At 34.3% G+C, this 13896-nt stretch overlaps 1 protein-coding gene across 1 annotated transcript in view; it reads right to left on the bottom strand.

Moving 5' to 3' along the window:
* The window catches only part of LOC114329184 (oxidative stress-induced growth inhibitor 2-like), a 271375-nt gene extending 258243 nt beyond the window's left edge, over positions 1-13132 (bottom strand). Inside the window, exon 1 of the mRNA XM_050653250.1 lies at positions 12923-13132. The gene's annotated coding sequence lies outside the window, so the exon portion shown is untranslated. The remainder of the gene's footprint in view (positions 1-12922) is intronic.
* Positions 13133-13896: the final 764 nt, after the last annotated feature.

Genomic DNA, 13896 nt, shown 5'->3' with positions numbered 1-13896 from the left:
ACGTGTTATAGAAAAAAAAAATGGTAAAACTTTTAATTTTAAGAAAAACGTTGTTTTTGTAAATTAATTTTTGTAAAAAAAAGTTAATTTTTTTAAATCTATGCAAAAACTTTTTATGCATAGTCAAATTTGATTTTTTAATAAAAAAATAAGTAATCGTTTGGGGAAAAAATAAATATGCCATTTTAATTGCCTATTTGTCTTATTTGTAAAATTCATATTAGAGTTTTCAAAAAACGTATACAAGGTGAAATTTTTTCAAGACCCAAACAAACTAATTTTTTAAATCCGGGCCTGATTTTTTTCTAGTTTGAATAAATCAGTTGATTGGGTGATAACATAAATTAAATATTTGTTCAAAAAAATTCATTTTTGTAATAAAAGTTATTTTTTTTTAAATCTATGGTTCACTTTACCAAACTTTTAATAATTATTCATAGTCAAATTTGATTTTTTTTATAAAAAATTAGGTAATCGTGTGGGGAAAAAAATTAATATGCCATTTTAATTGCCTGTTTGTCTAATTTGTAAAAATCATATTAGAGTTTTCAAAAAGCGTATACAGGGTGAAATTTTTTCTAAGACCAAAACGAACTTATTTTTTAAATCCGGGCCTGATTTTTTTCTTGTTGGAATAAATCAGTTGATTGGTGGTAACATAGATTAAATATTTGTTCAAAAAAAATTAATTTTGGTAATAAAAGTTAGTTTTGTTAATTCTATGGTTCACTTTGCCAAATTTTTAATTCATAATCAAATTTGATTTTTTTATAAAAAATTAAGCAATCGTGTGCGGAAAAAAATAAATATGTTATTTTAATTGCCTATTTGTCTAATTTGTAAAATTCATATTAGAGTTTTCAAAAAGCTTATACAGGGTGAAATTTTTTCTAAGACCCACACGAACTAATTTTTTTAAAGCCGGACCTGATTTTTTTCTAGTTTGAATAAATCAGTTGATTAGGTGGCAATAGTGTAACGATTGACCAAAATAAGAGACACATCGATCTGACCGTTCAAAAATTATGACGAATACAAATTTCTGTCAAAATGCGAAACTCGCCCTGTATAATATTAAACAATGGGAGCAGACACTTTTTAATGGTCACTTGTTATTCCCCATAGGGGCCTCTATACGAGATAGGAGTATGTACAGTTCCTCATGACTCACCCTGTATAAGCAAAGCCGGCCACTCACGGTGCTGCGGTGTCGTTCGACAAAATCGTCGATGATATTATCAATTCTGCAGTACTGCAGCAGAAGACGTCTCTGTCTGTGGCCAAATTGTAACGATTTTGTTAGAAGCACGGTCACAGGCAATCAAAATTTTGTCAATTCGACACATAGTCCATTGAAATGTTACATTTAGGGTTGCATTTCTTAGAGGAGTCAATTTTATTTTTTGAATGTGTAGGGGGGTTCAGTAGATGCTTAAGTTCAAGTTTTTGGGGTCGCCACTCTTGTCCCCCGGCCGCCATCTTGGAAAAGGGCGTGCAAAGGGCTTTTGCGCTGTATCTCCTAAACTAGCAACCCTACAGAAAATTTAATTACACGTAAAATGTAGCAAATTAAATGGTCTATAATTTTATATCTATCACTTTTTATCTTCAAGTGACCAACAAAAAAGTTATAAACAAAAATAAGAGAAAATTTTGTAAGAACTTTCATTTTGGAGGTTTAAACTTTTTTTCCGTTCATTTCACAATAAAATATCATCATAGCGATTTTGTAGAGGATTTTTCAACGAACAATTTCCACTATAAAGTTGTTTAATTGTATTTATTTTTCTAGGTTTTACAGCGCTCCAAACTTGACCAGGTTCTCGAATTCTCACAGGAATACGATAAAAACAAAACCTTAGGCTTAGTTACTTTTCTATCTATATATTTATTTATTATAATTTTAACATTCCTATGCTATTATTAAGCTATTTTTGACCCTTTATCTGCCACCTATGAGGTAGAGTCTGGAGGCGCGTTTTTTGTGTAGTATCCCCAATAGGCCTAATCCACGGACAATTTCTAGACAAAATAATAGGTTTGTTCTAGCAAACAGTCAAACTAGTCAGAAACCGTCAGCAAACAGTTGGTCAGTGAGAGAACATAATATAGTCACCAGTGCTATCCCCTCTACTCGCGCTGGTCGACTATTCGCTGATGGTTTCAAACCATTTGAAACTGATGCTAGAACAAACATATTATTATTTATTATTACATCTTGAAAAAGATCTATCATAGTTATTATTTTTTTATTTTTTTCGATGGTCCAGGTGCGAGTCAAGATCTGAATCAGTATCCGAGGTGAATTTTTGTGGTATAATGAGAGTTAAAGTTGACGTCATTGTCGGTAATTCTTTTTCCAATTCATTTTCTTCAATTATTAATGTTGATATGTCCACGATGTTGCTACAACTTTCACCACCACAGTGGAGGCACACTGCTGAACATTTGAGGTCTGCTTTTTGGCAATCACATGCACTTCCAATTTCCATTGCATCTGCAAAAGATGAATTTAATAAGCTCATGGGTACTGGAGGCTTGGAAGTTTGGATTGGTATCCAAAATTTTCCATGCTTCTTCCAGCCCCAATCTTCTGAATCACAGTGTTTACCGAGCCATGACTGAATCTGGTGATACACTCGGAGTCTGTGGAATCGGGCTGCATCTTGTGTTGGAGGAAGTGAGAAGAAATTAAATGCATTTTTGTCACTGTTTTAGCGAATCGTTTGTATCTCAGGGTTTCCAGAGAATCGTCTTTATTTCCGCCATATAAAGAGACGAAAAACGTTCGCCCACAACAGTAAGTAAAGATGGCTCGACATTCCCACTGACAAATAATTTTCCCCAGAGGTTCCTTAGAAATAAAATAACCACCACTCATGATGCGCGCTTACAAAAAACACAAAATGCTTACCTAATCACAAACATATAAATTTTACCCACAAGACTCAATAGTAGTATCTATAAAACTCAATATAATTTTCATAATTTTTAATACGACTTCACGTGGCCAAATAGGTAGCACAACTGTAAGAATAAGTTAAGTAGAGGGGAACCGACTGCTGTGTCACCCAGGATTAATTATAATAATAAAAATAATAGCTGGCAGATATTCAGTCCGCTATGTAGGAAGAATGACGTAATTGCAAATTTTCTCAATTCGTGTTTATTGCGAATTAACTTCTAAAATATTATGTACAGATGATACAAAAACGACCAAACTGTAAAAATGTACTGAGCCACTCTATAGGGTAGTTGCGTCGTTACTGAAATACGCAATATACATACGCGCATACATAATGACGCAACTGTAGATAGGGTTGAAAATGGGGCGATTAAATTAAGATAATGAAATGCGAACCAATATCGATGAAAATAAAAGCCATCGTTGTCAAAAAACAAACGCCATACCGATGCTCCTGGACGATTTCTCTTAATTTAATCCCTATTTTAAATATTCAAAAATCGTTTTTTTGCTCTTCTGAAGAATTTTGCATTTTTCGGTTGCGTCATTCATCTTCTGGACCGGCGAATTTGTCCTCAAACAACTTTTTGTGCCTTTTCTATATATGCTTATTATGGTTCTAAGTTTTATAGTCGAGAGAAAGGTCAAAAATATATTAATAATAGCATAGAAATGTTAAAATCATAATCAATTGTATGAATAAAAAATATATAGATAGAAAAGTAAGCCTAACGTTTTGTTTTTATTGTATCCATATGAACATTCGAGAATCTGGGCAAGTTTGGAGTGCTGTAAAACCTAGATAAATAATTAACAACTTTATAGTGAAAATTGTCGCTGAAAAACCCTCTACAAAATTGGTATAATGTTATTTTATTGTAAAATGAACTGAAAAAAAGTTATAACCTCCAAAAGGAAACTTGTTAAAAATTTTTTACTTATTTATATAAATTTATAATATAAAAGGCAATAGAGACAAAATTGTAGAAAATTTAATTTGCTACATTTTATGTATTATTAGATGTTCCGTACAGTTGGTAGTTTACGAGATATAGCGCGAAACCCCTTTGCACCCCTTTTCTAAGATGGCGGCAGGGGGACAATGGTGGCGACCCCAAAAACTTAAACTTAAGCGTCTACTGATCTCCTCTACATAATAAAAAAATAAAATTGACTCCTCTAACAAATGCAAGGTACGGCCTAAAAAATGTAACATTTCAATGAACTAACAATTGAACGACGCTGCAGTATCGTGAGTAAAAGGATGAAATATCGGAAGCTGTAAATCACTAAAAAATAGAAAAGCCGTAATATTATTCTCCTTTGACCCTTTCTACGCTGAAGAATATTTCATAATACAGGGTGTCCCGAAAAGATTGGTCATAAATTATACCACACATTCTGGGGTCAAGAATAGTTCGATTGAACCTAACTTACCTTAGTACAAATGTGCTCATAAAAAAAGTTACACCCCTTTGAAGTTACAAAATGAAAATCGATTTTTTTCAATATATCGAAAACTGCTAGAGATTTTTTATTGAAAATGGACATGTATCATTCTTATGGCAGGAACATCTTAAAACAAAATTATAGTGAAGTTTGTCTACCCCATAAAAATTTTATGGGGGTTTTGTTCCCTTAAACCCCCCATACTTTTGTATACGTTCCAATTAATTCATTATTGTGGTACCATTAGTTAAACACAACGTTTTTAAACTTTTTTACCTCTTAGTACTTTTTCGATAAGCCAGTTTTTATCGAGATGCGGCTTCTTTTTTAATATATTTACATAAAAATTTTATGGGGGTTTTGTTCCTTTAAACCCCCGAAATGTTTGTGTACGTTCCAATTAAACTATTATTGTGGTACCAATAGTTAAACACAGTGTTTTTAAAACTTTTTTGCTTCTTAGTCTTTTTTTGACAAGTCACCTTTTATCGAAATGTGGCTTCTTTTTCAAAATATACCTAAAAATGTAAATTATAAATACATTTTCAGATTATTAACAGGTCTCTATAATCGTACTTAACCATATACAAATATGTGGTGGATTCGACAAATATTCCAAATATGTCGATAAACACTGGCTTATCGAAAAAGTACTAAGAGGCAAAAAAGTTTTAAAAACATTGTGTTTAAATAATGGTGCCACAATAGTAATTTAATTGGAACGTACACAAAAGTTTGGGGGGGGGGGTTTAAAGGAACAAAACCACCATAAAATCGTTATGGGGTGCACAAACACTTTAATTTTTTTTTAAGATGTTGCTGCCATAAGAACGCCACATGTTCATTTTCAATAAAAAAATCTTTAGAGTTTTCGATATATGAAAAAATCGATTTTCATTTTGTAACTTCAAAGGGCTATAACTTTTTTTGTGTGCACTATTGTATATAGGTAAGTGAGGTTCAATCAACATATTTTTGACCCCAGAAGCTATGGTCTAATTTATGACCAATCTTTTCGGGACACCCTGTATAATAAATAAACTATGCCGAATAATATTTGAGAGAAGTATAAGCAATAGAAATAAAAAGCAAAATACACCAAAAACGTAAAAGTTGAAGCCTGCAGAATTATTCAATGATGCCAAAAAGGATAACAGAAAGAACCAGAAATATAAATTTCATAGAAATACAAATTAAAGCAAATATCTTAGACTCCGCTAAAGAAGTTCTTGGCAAAAGAAAAGTAATAAAAATGAATTGTGTCCCATGTGAAACACTCCATGGTTCTGCATAGAAGTGAACGAAAAATGTAGAGAAAAGAAATGAGCTTACCTCATAAATTACATGTCAACCAAAACACAAGAAGTGAACGATAATTACAAGACAATAAAACATGCACTTGTAAGAAGAATCAAAATTGGTAACTGGGAATGATTTTCAAAAGAATAATGCATGATTTTTATAGTCTACAAAAGAAAATACGGCTTTAATAGAGGTCAAACAACGGAGGTGAAGGAAACTAAAGGATCCAAAGTACTTCAAAAGCTGCATACTATTATAAAGATGGGATACGAAATTAAGTGTCGAAAAATTGTGGAGCAACAACGACGGAAAACATGTCTCGCATCCATAATATACCTACTATTAGACTAGGGCAGCGGTTCTCAATCTGTGGTACATGTACCACTGGTGGTACATATCATTATTTGCGGTGGTACACAAAACACACAAAAACTTAAAATAGTAGTACATAGTAAGTCTTGATTATACAATCTAAAAATATAGAAATATAATAAAAGAAACTTTAGATGGTACATGACTCAAAAAGATTGAGAACCGCTGGACTAGGGCATTTAGCACAAAATAAATAAATTTTTAAATACAGCACCTAGAGACTTGCACTTTTTTGCATTATGTTTAGGATCACGTCAGGAAAAAAGTCTACTATTCAAAAATGGGTGCAAATGCATAATTGCACTGTAAAGTGCATAAAATGCATCCAAAATTGCATAAATATAAAAATAAAGTCAAAATCAGTATATTAAGGAACAAAATTTACTATTTCGGGGGTTTTTCGGGTCACTGAATACGATTACGTCATCAGAACTTACCCCCGGATCACCTGGTGCCCAAGGTCACGGCAAGAGAGGTCATCTTCTGGAGTTTTGATGGTTTTCCGCATTAAATCGATGCAAACGGATTACTCACGGGTTTTAGAGGTCACTAAGCACTAATATGCCATCAGAATTGACATCCGGAGTACCTGGTGTCCAGGGTCGCTACTAAGGCACGCCATCTTCTGGAATTTCGAGGGATTTCGGCACTAAATTGATGCAACTGGACTATTCGGGGGTTTTTGGGTTGGTTAAACACGAATATGCCATCAGAACAGACTTCTGGATCACCTGGTGCCCAAGGTCACTGCAAGGGACGTCATCTTCTGGACTTTCGAGGGCTTTAGGCATTAAATTGGTGCAAACGGATTACTCGGAGGTTTTTGAGGTCCAAACACGAATATGCCATCAGAATAGACCACCGGATTACCTTGTGCCCAAGATCACTGCAAGGGACGTCATCTTCTGGAGTTTCGAGTGTTTTCGGAATTAAATTGATGTAAACAGATTACTCACGGGTTTTTTGGGGCCGGTTAACACGAATATGCCATCAGAACCAAACTCCGGAGTACCTGATGCCCAGGGTCGCTACTAGGGCACGTCATCTTCTGGGGTTTCGAGGGTTGTCAGCATTTAATTGATGCAACTGGATTACTGGAGGGTTTTTGAGGTCGTTAAACACGAATATGCCATCAGAACCGATACCCTGTGCATCTGGTGCACAAGGTCACTGCAAGAGACGTCATCTTCTGAAGTTTTAAGGGACTTCGGCATTAAATTGTTGAAATTGGATTACTCGGGGGTTTTAAAAGTCGTTAAACACGAACAATCGATCAAAACAGAACATCGTAGCACCTGGTGCCTGCGGTCACTGCAAGGGGCGTCATCCTCTTGGCGAGGTTTTTTGGTACTATATGGACGCAAACCGATTACTTATAGGTTTTTGGGGTTGCTGAACACGAATATGCCATCAGAACAGACACTGGACCAGCTGGTGCCTAGGGCACGCCATCTTTTGGAGTTTCGAAAGTTTTCGGTACGAAATTGATTCAAACGGATTACTCATGACTTTTTGGGGTTGCTGAATACGAATACACCGTTAGAACACACACTTTAGCACCTGGTGCCTAAGGCACGTTATCTTCTGAAGTTGCGTGAGTTTTCGGTACCAAATTCATGTAAACAAATTACTTTTGGGTTTTTGGGGTTGTTGAACACGAGTATGGCTTAGATGAAGGATTCTTTAGTAAGTGGTGATTACGATGATCAATAATAACGCCAACGCATAATAACATTTTCATAACAGAATATAGTAAATTGATCTAAATAAATAAAGGAAAAACATTGTCAGATATAAATACAGTTTATATAAATTTTATATATACATAAGTAAGAAAATTGAATAGCACAGTGACGTCTCTTGCAGTGACCATGGTCACCAGGTGCTCCGTGGGTCTGTTATAATGGCCTATTCGTGTTTGGTGACCTCAAAAACTCCCCAAGTAATCCATATATCAATTTTAAGCCGAAAACCCTCGAAACTCCAGAAGATGAGTGCCTTAGTAGTGATCCTGGGCAACAGTTGCTCCGGAATTAAATTCTGATGACATATTCGTGATTAGCGACCCCAAAAACCCGCAAGTAATCCGTTTGCATCAATTTAATACCAAAAGCTCTCGAAACTCCAGAAGATGACGTCCCTTGCAGTGACCTTGGGCACCAGGTGATCCGGTGGTCTGTTCTGATGGCATATTCGTGTTTAACGACTCAAAAATACCCGAGTAATCCATTTTCATCAATTTAATGCCGAAGTCTCTCAAACTCCAGAAGAGGACGAGCATATTCGTGTTTAGCGACCTCAAAACCTCGTAAGTAATACGTTTGCATCAATTTGATACCGAAAGTCCTCGAAACTCCAGAAGATGACGTCCCTTACGGTGGCCTTGGGCATCAGGTGATCCTAAGGTCTGTCCTGATGACATCTTCACGTTTAACCACCTCAAAAACCCACCCGAGTATTCCTGTTACATCAATTTAGTGCCGAAATCCCTCGAAACTCCAGACGATGACGTACCTTTGTAGAGACCCTGGGCACCAGGTACTCCGGACGTCAATTCTGATAGCATATTCGTGCTTGGCGACCACAAAAACCCGTGAGTACTCCATTTGCATCAATTAAATGCCGAATACCCTCGAAACCCCAGAAGATGACGTGCCTTAGTAGCGACCCTGCGCACCAGGTACCCCGGAGGCCAATTCTGATGGGATATTCGTGTTTAGCGACCTCAAAAACCCGTAAGTAATCCGTTTGCATCAATTTGATACCAAAAGCCCTCGAAACTCCAGAAGATGACGTCCCTTGTAGTGACCTTGGGCACCAGGTGATCCAGAGGTCTGTTCTGATGGCATATTCGTGTTTAACCACCTCAAAAACCCCCCGAATAGTCCAGTTGCATCAATTTAGTGCCGAAATCCCTCGAAATTCCAATAGATGACGTGCCTTAGTAGCGACCCTGGGCACCAGGTACACCGGAGGTCAATTCTGATGGCATCCATCCGTGATTAATACATTTGCACGGATTTAATGCGGAAAACCATCGAAACTACAGAAGATGACTTCTCTTGCCGTGACCTTGGGCACCAGGTGATCCGGGGGTAAGTTCTGATGGCGTAATCGTATTCAGTGACCCGAAAACCCCCCAAATAGTAAATTTTGTTCCTTAGTATACTGATTTTGACTTTATTTTTATATTTATGCAATGTTTGATGCATTTTATGCATTTTACAGTGCAATTATGCATTTCCACCCATTTTTGAATAGTAGACTTTTTTCCTGACGTCATCCTGAACATAATGCAAAAAACTGCAAGTCTCTAGGTGCTGTATTTAAAAATTTATTTATTCGGGTGTTTTTAGTGCTAAATGCCCTGGTCTATATTGGTCGGACAGCGGTAAAAAACTGTAAGACCGTGGAATTTTGAGAATCAACACAGATTTTAATGAAAATTTGGATTTAAGCTCTGTTGACACTCTTCTTCAAAATATACCCTATGCCGAACTGCGCTTTTGCCCTGAGGGTGAAAACAACCCCATCTAGGGGATGAAAATTGTTTAATCAAAATAACTCTGGAAATTTATAGAGTGACCAATTCTGAGTAAATTTTGTTCTATAAAATTTTTTTGCAAAGTTGACACTTTTCAAGTTACTTGCGATTGAACTATGTATTTTTATTGAAAAAACTCACGTTTTATAACTGTTTTTCATGAATAACTAAAACAAATTAATTTTATAGAAAAAATCATTAAAAACAAAATTGTGGGTAATAAAAAAACAAAGAGATTCGCGTCGGAAAGACTTCGGTAAACCTAATAACGAATGAGTTATTGCTCAGGATGGATATTTTCGAAGAACCTCGAAATGGAGAACCTTCAATCTCAAATAACTCGAATGTGGTGCAATTTGATGGGAAAACTTAGGAGACATCTTTTAAAGTTTCATAAAAAATCTTTCAAATAAGCTCTGACAAAAGTTTTTTTGCATAAGAACTGACTGACTTATGACGAAAATAAAGTCGCTCTTTGCTTTTTTCTTTTTGAAATGTAAAAATTAAACCCTCGTCGTTACAATCCTAATAGAAATGAATAGCTTCCCAGTTGAAATTAACTTTATTTAGGTATTTATAATTGATGCGATATGTAATGTAATTATAAAAACGGTGAATAAGCGCAGAAAATTTTTTGGGGGCCTCGCCAAAAGATGTTCTGTAAAGTAAAATGAAACCAATATTTGACCTGATTAATCAGGATGTCACACACTTTTATTGTGTCACACACACTTATAATTAAGAGCGGTATTCTTAATTTTTGTTGATAAGTGAGATAAATCCCCAACGCCCGTTTTTGTCCACTCTGTAGAAATAGTTTTATTGTTTGAAAACACTAAACATGGAAAACAAAACAAAGAATGTAGTTTATCAACCAAGAAGTTTTTCTATATTGTCCAACTTTAAAACAACGTTTAATCTTTTTGTTTCTTATGGCACAATCTTGTACCAAGTTTCTCCGGCCAAGGTAGTCCATTCTTTTTATATAAGAAGTCGATTTTCAAAACTATTTGCATTTTATTTTATGAACTTCACTGAATAAGGCTCCATCCTAAAAAACTACCAATATTGTATTTAAGATTTACCTAATTTCCACAACAGAAAATACCAAAATGGGAATCGAAACACTCCGCCGGTCTCTGTGTGCACTGCACAAATCCTCAATGTTTTAGATAGGCATAGGCGAATCGCTGTTATTTGACCAATTAAAAAAATATATATTTTAAGTATTACCTATTCTGAAACAGCTTATTGTTTAGTTGTTAGTTCTAACGAATGGCAACCTGGCACAGTGATTTACTTTACTACCTACTCTCTCTCAACAACGAATAGAGTTTATATAGTCTGTTCGCTAAACTCAGACACAACTGGCCAGTAATTTTAGTAGGTATTTTTTTGTTTTTGGCCAATTTTGACAAAATTGGCAAAATTACTAACTATTTAGTAATTATTAACTATTTACTTAGTAATTATTAACTATTTAGTAATTATTTTTTGAAGTTATACTTCTTTAGGCGCGATTTCATTGAGGGTGAAATTTTATTAATCTGCGCGCATGCGCACACAGGCAGTATGGAGTTCGTTACTAAATGTTTTAATTTATGTATTTATCAGTCCAGAAAAGGTGTGGAAAGAATATATTAGTGTTTTTACATATATTTTTCTACAAACGTGTTAAAAATGCAATTTATAGCACTCCATAGAAGCGTAAAAAATGCTACTTTAAAGCACTGGTGCTTTAAAAATTTTAAGGCACTGCAGTTTAAAAGTGAATTGTCAAATTGTGAAACGTCAAAATATTTATATTTCATTTATTAACATTAATAGATATTAATAATACAACTTGCGCAATTTGAAAAAGGTGGTTTAAAAGGTTTTTTTTTTAATTTAATTTAAACTGTATTGCATTTTAACACGTTTGTAGAAAAAAAACTATTAAAATTTGTTAGAATATACAAAAATAAAAGTAGATGTTATTCTGATTTACGTATTGACAGTATAGGCAGTTTTGATGTAATGTCAAGAAAAATATAAAAATGGAATGTCAGTCAAGTTCAAGTAAAAGTTTTTGTACGTATTGTCCTGTAATTGAGAATGAATAAATTATAATTGTTGATATATAAGACGTTTGTAGAAAAAATATTGTATGATATAGGTACGTGTTAAAAAGTACATTTTTAAGGCACTCATGTGAATTGCAGAATGAGCGAAGCAAATCTTTCACACGAAACTTTCACATACGTGAATTAAAATTGTACTTTTAACATTTATATCATAAATAACTATTATTATAATTTTTGTGTATTTGGACTTGTCTACCTCGGGAATAAGATAATAAGTAATATTTAAAGTATTTTATAATTCACTTCGTCTGTTTGTCACTATGTCTGAGAAATCTTGTAGCCCGGATAATCAAAAGGGTATAGCTCAGTGGTAGAGCGTTGGACTAGAGATCAAGAGGACCCCCGTTCGAATCCTGGTGTTTTCTAATCTTTTTTTAATTTTTGGTATTGTTTTAATAAAAATGTTTGGAAAGTAGTAAGTAAAAATTAATTTAATCTTTAAATAAAATACAAATAAACTGTCCGAAAGTATATTTATTTCATTAAAATCATATTTAGAAGTATAACTTCTTACGTGCGTACAAAGTACACACACATTCTTTTTTTGCAAATTTTACCAAATTGGCAAAATTACTTACTAAAATCATTAACCAGTTGTGTCTGAGTTTAGCGAACCGACTATATCAAACTTTTACGGACTGATGAGGTAACGAGTGCCGTCTATGGTAAAGCAACAAACTGTACTATAGGTATTACAATAGTAAGCGTAATTATTAAAATAATAATTAATGATAGCGAATACATAAAAAGTAAATGTTGCCAATCATTATGAAAATATTGTATGTAGTTTAGAAACCCACCCATATTACGAAACCAATAAAGCCTTCTATAAAAACAGTCTTTATTAGATTATAATTGAACTATTTCATGGCCGTGAAATTATATATTATTAAAACCTTTTGCAGTCTCATTCTCCTTCTAACTACCTAGAAAATCATTACCATAAATACCTACATTGTCAGCATTATTATGTACCAGTGAGCCATCCATCAAAAACATCAATATTATTTTATAGGTTATGGCGATACAAACACCGACTATTAACATTAGGAAACCTATTTCGTGGAAATTGTATAATTATCTTCCATTTAACAAACATGACCTTTCCCAAATACCAGACAATGTAAACAGAACAACCCTTAGATACGGCGTAAAAATACTCATCCTTAAAAAGATTGTTGAAAAAAAGTAGTTGATTTTAAGGCATAAAGATTCTAAAACTAAACGATATACTGTTGTGGAATCGATTTCACCATTCACTTTTTAACTTTTATTCTTATTTCCGCCGGTTTATACACAGATTCTTTTATCGGAAAAGAAACTGTCAGAATACCGAATTTTACAACACACCACTTTCTGTACTTTAAAGCACTAACGCGTCGTCGCGTCTGTTGTCTGTTGAGCTTGAACATTTCGTAATATTCAAAGGATTTCCCTCGATGACAGATCGCGCTGTTGCCATTCCTGTACATTTTCTGTTTATTTGCGTAAATATCTATTGATTTTTAAGATGTTTTTTTATTTCGAATGTCTAAGCATCAAATACGTAGAAAATATTCATATTATGTTCTGTTGGATCCCAGCTTTAAGCTGACATATAATGGAACGTGGCGTGGCACGCCTTGCGAAACAGAAAATATGTACAGTAGAACCCCGATTATCCGTGTGCGGATTATCCGGACTGCGGATTATCCGGGCTGCGGATTATCCGTGCTAGGATTTTCTATTACTCAAATTGCATTTTTGAGGTTTTATCAAAGTAGCGTGACCGTAAATCACTCGACTTAAAACCTATACGCCGAGAAGGAGACTCATAATGAAAGATTTATTTTTTCTGTTATCCATTTATGGTAGGTACATATTGTTCGTCCGCTATAACTTTTCCCATATGCGTCACGATTCATTTTCAAACAAATTAAGTCAAAACATAAAGTGAACGTACGCCGATGTGTGTAGTATATAGTATACGCTCTGAACTTCGCTGGTGTCGCTCCTAGCGGACTACTAATTCAACTTTCACCGGAAATTTTTAAATTTATTATTTAATCGTTATCGCTTAATATTTACAACGCAAGAAGTAATTAAATTGTAATCGATTTTTTTAAGATTTTGCTAATCATTTTGACGTTCTATTGATAAAA

The sequence above is a fragment of the Diabrotica virgifera genome, chromosome 6 (assembly GCF_917563875.1).
Source record: "Diabrotica virgifera virgifera chromosome 6, PGI_DIABVI_V3a".
In the NCBI taxonomy this organism is placed as follows: Eukaryota; Metazoa; Arthropoda; class Insecta; order Coleoptera; family Chrysomelidae; genus Diabrotica; species Diabrotica virgifera.
The sequence above is the reverse complement of the archived record's forward strand: the minus strand, read 5'-3'. Positions and strand labels throughout refer to the sequence as shown.